This window comes from Trichechus manatus, unplaced genomic scaffold (genome assembly GCF_000243295.1).
Source record: "Trichechus manatus latirostris isolate Lorelei unplaced genomic scaffold, TriManLat1.0 scaffold00064, whole genome shotgun sequence".
Taxonomy (NCBI): Eukaryota; Metazoa; Chordata; class Mammalia; order Sirenia; family Trichechidae; genus Trichechus; species Trichechus manatus.
The window spans coordinates 13,152,258-13,159,631 of record NW_004444000.1 but is presented as its reverse complement, the minus strand read 5'-3'; the positions used below and the strand labels follow the sequence as shown (position 1 = coordinate 13,159,631).

The 7,374-nt window shown below is 41.5% G+C and overlaps 1 protein-coding gene across 1 annotated transcript in view; it reads left to right on the top strand.

The window, feature by feature from the left end:
* Positions 1-7,234: 7,234 nt before the first annotated feature.
* The window catches only part of HYLS1 (HYLS1 centriolar and ciliogenesis associated), an 18,798-nt gene continuing 18,658 nt past the window's right edge, over positions 7,235-7,374 (top strand). Inside the window, exon 1 of the mRNA XM_004379347.2 lies at positions 7,235-7,316. The gene's annotated coding sequence lies outside the window, so the exon portion shown is untranslated. The remainder of the gene's footprint in view (positions 7,317-7,374) is intronic.

Below are 7,374 nucleotides of genomic sequence, written 5' to 3'. Positions count from 1 at the left end.
AAAAAAAAAAAAAAAAGCAGAAGCCGCAATACTAATTCAGATAAAATAGACTTTTAGGCAAAATCCACCATAAAACACAAGGAAGGACATTATATAATGATTAAACAGACAATCCATCATGATGACATAACCATCATAAATATCTATGCACCCAACAAGGCTCCCAAATACATAAAACAAACTCCAACAGCACTGAAAAGAGAAACTGACAGTTCCACAATAATAGTAAGAGACTTCAATACACCACTCTTAGTAAAAGACTGAACATCTAGAAAGAAACTCAACAAGGAAACAGGAGATCTAAAGGCCAAAATCAAAGATCTTGACCTCAAAGACATACACAGAACACTCCATCCAACAGCAGCAAAATATAAATTCTTTTCCAATGCACAAGGAACATTGTCCAGAACAGACCACATCTTAGGCCACAAAGCAACCCTCAACAAAATAAAAACATCGAGATAATACAAAGCATCTTCTATGATCACAATCGCCACAAAAGTAGAAATTAATAACAGGAACAGCAAGGAAAAAAAATCGAAAACATGGAAACTGAATACCATCTTGCTTAAAAACGACTGGGTAATTGAAGAAATCAGAGATGGAATCAAAAAATTTCTAGAATCAAATGAGAATGAAAACACAGCATAACAAAACTTTTGGGACACAGCAAAGGCAGTGCTCAGCGGTCAATTTATAGCAATAGATGCACCCATCAAAAAAGAAGAAAGGGATCAAATCGTTAGTCCTACAACTCAAAAAAATAGAAAGAGAACAGCAAAAGAAGCCCACAGCCACCAGAAGAATGGAAATATAAAGATTGAAGCAGAAATAAATGAAATAGAGGGTAGAAAAACAATAGAAAGAATCAACAAAACCAATAGCTGGTTCTTTAAAAGGATCAACAAAATCAACAAACCATTGGCCAAACTGACTTAAGAAAAACAGGATAGAAAGCAAATAACTCAAATAAGAAATGAAATGGGGGACATTACAACAGACCCAAATGAAATAAGAGGATCATAACACAGTACCATGAAAAACTGTACAACCAATTTGAAAACCTAAAGGAAACATACAAATTTCTAAAAACACACTACCTACCTAAACTAACACAAACTGAGGTACAAAATCTGAACAGACCCATAGCAAGAGAAGAGATTGAAAATGTAATTTAAAAACTTCCAACAAGAAAAAGTCCTGGCCCAGATGGCTTCACTGGAGAACTCTACCAAACATTCAGAGAAGAGCTCATACCAGTACTATTCCAACTATTTCAGAACACAGAAAAGGAAGAGATACTTCTGAATTTATTCTATAAAGCCAGAATAACCTTGATACCAAAACAAGGCAAAGACACCACAAAAAAAGAAAATTACAGGCCAATATCTCTCGTGAATATAGATACAAAAATTCTCAACAAAATTCTAGACAATAGAATTCAGCATCATATTAAAAAAAAATAATACACCACAACCAAGTGGGATTCATACTAGGTATGCAAGGATGGTTCAACATTAGAAAATCAATCAACGTAATGCACCACATAAATAAAACAAAAGAATCACATCCATCTCAATCAATGCAGAAAAGGCATTCAATAAAGTCCAACACCCATTCCTGATAAAAACTTTTAATAAGATAGGAATAGAAGGGAAATTCCTCAACATAACAAAGGGCATCTATACAAAATCAACATCCAACATCATTCTCAATGGAGAGAGGCTGAAAACATTCCCCCTGAGAACAGGAAAAAGACAAGATGTCCCTTATCACCATTCCTATTTAAGACTGTGGTGGAAGTCCTAGCTAAAGCAATAAGGCAAGAAAAAGAAATAAATGGCATCCAAATTGGTAAGGAAGAAGTAAAACTATCCCTATTTGTAGATGATATGATACTATACATACAGAATCTTAAGACTCCACAAAAAAACTACTACAACTAATAGAAAAATTCAGCACAGTAGCAGAATAAGGATAAACATACAAAAATCAGTTGGATTTCTATACACCAATAAAGAGAGCTACGAAAATGAAACCAGGAAAGCAATATCATTTATAATTTTAAAGAAAAACATTGCCATTGAGTTGATTCTGACTCATAGTGACACTATAGGACAGAGTAGAACTGCCCCATAGGGTTTCCAAGGAGCAGCTGGTGGATTCAAACTGCTAACCTTTTGGTTAGCAACATGAGCTCTTAACCACTTCACCACCATTTAGGAATAAATCTAACCAGGGATGTAAAGGACTGTATAAAGAAAACTACAAAATACTACATAAATGGAAAAACATACCATGCTCACAGACAGGTAGACTCAACGTTGTGAAAATGTCAATTCTACCTAAAACAATCTATAAGTACAATGTAATCCCAATCCAAATACCAATAGCATTCTTTAAAGAGTTGGAAAAACTAAACATTAACTTTATATGGAAAGGAAAGACGTTCTGGATAAATAAAGTATTACTGAAAAAGAAGAACAAAGTAGGAGACCTCACACTGCCTGACCTCAGAACTTACAACACAGCTACAGCAGTCAAAACAGCCTGACTGGTACAATGACAGACACATTGACCAATGGAACAGAATTGAGAACCCAGATGTAAATCCATCCACCTACAGTCACCCAATCTTCAACAAAGGCCCGCAGTCCATTAAACGAGGAAAAGACAGTCTTCTTAACAAATGGTGCTGGCAAAGCTGGATGTCCATCTGTAAAAAACAAAAAATGAAACAGGACCCAGACCTCATACCATACACAAAAACTAATTCAAATGGATCAAAGACCAAAATATAAAATGAAAAACTATAAAGATCGTGGAAGAAAAAATAGGGTCAACATTAGGGGCCATAATATACGGCATAAACAGGATACAGAGCATAATTAACAATACACAAACACCAGGAAATAAGCTAAATGAATGGAATCTTCTAAAAATTAAACACTTATGCTCATCAAAAGACTTCACCAAAAGAGTAAAAAGAGAACCTACAGACTGGACAAAAATTTTGGCTATGATATATCTGACAAAGGTCTAATCTCTTAAATCTATAGGAAAATCAACACCACCTCTACAATAAAAACACAAGTAATCCAATTAAAAAATGGTCAAAGGATATGAACAGACACTTCACCAAAGAAGACATTCAGGAGGCTGACACATGAGGAAATGCTCTCAATCACTAGGCATTAGAGAAATGCAAATCAAAAGTACAATGAGATACCATCTCACCCCGACATTACTGGCACAAATCAAAAAAACAGAAAAGAATAAATGTTGGAGAGGTTTCGGGGAGATCAGAACTCTTATGCACTGCTAGTAGGAATGCAAAATGATACAACCATTTTGGAAAATGATATGGCACTTCCTTAAAAAGCTAGAAACAAAAATACCGTATGATCCAGTAATCCCACTCCTAGGAATATATCCTAGAGAAATAAGAGCCGTCACACAAATAGACATATGCATGCCCATGTTCACTGCAGCATTATTCACAACAGCAAAAAGATGGAAACAACCTAAGTGCCCATCAACAGATGAATGGATAAACAAATGATGGTACATACAAACAACGGAGTACTAATGCAACAATAAAGAACAATCATGAATCTGGGAAACATCTCACAACAGGGATGAATCCGGAGGGTATTATGCTGAATGAAATCAGTCAATCACAAAAGGACAAATACTGTATGAGACAACTATCATAACACATGAAAATGTTTCCCCACAGAAAGAAACAATCTTTGATGGTTACAAGGGAGGACAGTGGTGGGGAGGGAAAAACACTAAACAGGTAGTAGATAAGTGGTAACTTTGGTGAAGGGTAAGGCAGTCCACAATACTGGGGAAGTCAGCACAACTTGACCAGGGCAAAGTCATAAAAGCTTCACAGACAAACTCAAATGCCCTGAGAGACCAAGCTGCTGAGCTGAGGGCTGGGGACCACGGTCTTGGGGGACTTCTAGCTCAAGTGGTCTAATACAGTCTATAAAGAAATTGTTCTACATCTGACTGTGGCGAGTGGCATCTGGGGTCTTAAAACGCTGCGAGCTGCCATCTAAAATACATCTACTGGGCCCATCCTGGCTGGAACAAAGGAGAATGAAGACCAAAGACACAAGGGAAAGATTGGTCCAAAGGACTAACGGACCACAACTACCATAACTTCCACCAGACTGAGCCCAGAACAACTAGATGGTGCCTGGTTACCACCACCTACTGCTCTTGCAGCGATCACAATAGAGGGTCCTGGACAGAGCTGGAGAAAAATGGAGAACAAAATTCAAACTCACAAAAAAAAAAAAAAAAAATACCAGGCTTGTTGGTCTGACAGAGACTGGAGAAACCCCAAGAGCATGGACCCCGGACACCCTTTTAACTCAGTACTGAAGTCACTCCTGAGGTTCACCCTTCGGCCAAAGATTAGACAGGTCTACAGGACCAACAATAACACACGCGAGGGACGTGCTTCGTAGTTCAATTCATGCACAGGAGACTGATGGGCACACCGGCCCAAAAGCAAAGACGAGAAGGCAGGAAAGGACAGGAAAAATGGACAAATGGAAACAGGGAATCCGGGGCAGAGAAGGGGAGAGTGTTGACACATTATGGGGTTGGCAACCAATGTCACAAAACAATTAGTGTATTCACTGTCTGAGAAACTAATTTGCTCTGTAAACTTTCACCTAAAGCACAATAAAAAATAAATAAATGAGAAATAAAGGTAAGTACTACAAGCATTTCAAAAAGGGTGAGAGTCCAATGGCCTGAGGGTAGCAGGGATGGCTTGGTAGAAGAGGTGGAATGGAGTCGAGCATTCAAGAAGTCAGAGGATTTGGATAGCTAGAGGAGTTGAGAGGACAGTCTAGATAAAATGGATAGTGTGAGACTCAGACAGAAACCAAGGAGCTTTGAAAACGATGAACAAATAAGACTAAGTGGAGTGGATGGCTTGAGTAAACGGGAACCAGGAAAGAAGGATGGAAAGCAACATTGAGTCCAGATTGGGCAGGACCTGAGGAGACCGAACTGATTCTGGCAAAGAGAAATCACTGCCGGTGCTTGAGCAGAATAATTACTGTATTAAATTCATGTTTTAGGAAGATTCCTCTAACAATGATGTACAGGATGGATTGCGACAGGAGGGATAAAAGGAAAGATGGGATGCCATTTATCCAATAAGAATGAAAAACGACAATAGTATACAATATCCATGATGTATGAAATTATTATTACTCGGTAGACACTGTTCTAGCATGTGCTTTCCCATTTAATTCTCATACAACCTGATGAAGTAAACTGGATTATCATCCCCATTTGATGAGTGAGAAAACTGAGTCAGAGAGGCTTAGTAACTCACCGAAGTCTCAAAACTAGGAAGTGGAAGAGCCACAATTTGACCCTAGATAATGACTTCAGAGCCTCCACTCTTAACTACTGTGTCATGTCCTCATATTACTATGTTACTGAAATAATCCAAAAAGGAAATAATTAGGCCTGGACTGTTATATTCGTAGTAAAAAGAAACTTAAAAGACATACCAACCAATCACAATGTGTGGAACTGACTGGATCCTGGTTCAAGCAAGCAAACTGAAAAAATAAAAAATAAATTTAAGAGACAAGGTAGTGCAAAGCTCCTGTGACAAAGGGGAGAGAGGAAGAGGTAACACGCAGTGTGTGAAGGAAAAGGATTAAACACTATTTCTCCCCCTCCCACTGAACCCTGGATCTAAGCAGTGCAAATTGAACTTGACAACCAGCTCCTGCCTATGTGTCTAAGGAGGAAAATATAACATTCAGGGCTTGTAGGATAAGTTGTTTAGTTATCCTGCATGGCAAAACCCAAACCAAACCAGTTTCTGTGGAGTTGGTTCTCATTCATGGTGTTTCAGAATAGACCTGCACTCCAGAAGCAGATCGCCAGACCTTTCTTCCAAGGCAGAACCACCAATCTTTCCGTTTGTAGCCAAGCCAAGCCCTTAACCATTTGTGCCTCCCAGACACTGCTAGGATACTGAATTGTGGGAACCACTCATCTTCTTCCTAGATCTCGTCCTCAGCAATTCTCAAGGCAGCACTTCTTTTTTTCCACCCGATACATATACAAAGAAATAAATAGATAACGTCAGACATGAGAAATATTTTTTTAAAAGAGTAAGATCATATGAAGTCAAACAGTGAGCACTTCTGAACGGCAGGGTTTTCAGAGCATTCCAAAAGAAACCCGCAAGTGCACGTTCTAGCAAGGAAGCCAGTGGGGCTGGAGCACAGAGACTCAAGTGGTAGCAACTGAGGTTGGAGTCACCGCAGTGGGTCAAATCAGAGAGCCTTGTTAAGGCAGGCGCTGAACGGACTCAGCGTGGATGCGTCTCCTGGTCTTACAGAACCTGGTGTATCAGGCCCAGGTGGAGTGTCTGGAGAGGCACAATCCTGAGGATGGGTTCTGACGCTACTCTAGGAGCCCTCCCTTTCCAGGGCCACCTGAACCCCGCAGCCCCCAAAAGTGGGAGGGCAGAAACCCACAAAAAAAAAAAAAAAAAGTTGCCATCAAGTTGATTCTGACTCATGGCAGCCCCAAGCGTAAGGAAGAACTGCTCCACAGGGTTTTCTAGGCTGTAACCTTCATGGAAGCAGATGGCTAGATCCGTCTTCCGCGGCACTGGTGGGTGGGTTCCAACAACCAACCCCCGCCCCTGGTCGTGGAGGAGATTCCGACCCATAGCGATCATGGGGTTTCCAAGAAGCAGCTGGTGGATTCGAGCTGCCGATCTTTTGGTTGGCAGCCGCGCTCTTAACCGCTGCGCCACCAGGGCTCCATTAAAAAACAAACCCATTGCCGTGGAGTCCATTCCCACTCCTAGCGACCCTGCAGGTTACTAGTCAAGCGCAAACCGCTGCCTCTCTAAAACTCCAGCTTTCTCGGTTAGCTGAAGTTCGGGGACCTAACCTGGCCGCCAGACTTAAAACCCCAGAAAGCCGCGAACGGTTCCCTGTTGCGTTCCCACGCACGGGCACGTTAGGACAGCATTCCCTACTCCACGCCCTGAATCCCGGGCTTCCTCCCGCCCATGTGGGAGGGCCAAGGGAAAATGTGCACCAATCAGAGTGGAGAATTGGAAGACGCTCACCCTCGAGACCAATAGAGTAGAGGGTGGGCGGGGACGAGGAAGCGGGTTAGCTCCTCTGATTTAAACCACGGGGACGGGCGGTGAACGACAGCCCGAACGAAGGGGCGCAGTGCGCGTGCGCCGGCTGAGTGTGGCTAACGGAAGCCTGCGGGGCTGCGCAGGCCGGCGGTGGGTCTCGGTGAGTCGTCAGCTCCGGGAGCGTCTGAGGGAGGTGGGGTGCGGGGGCCCGGGGCCCG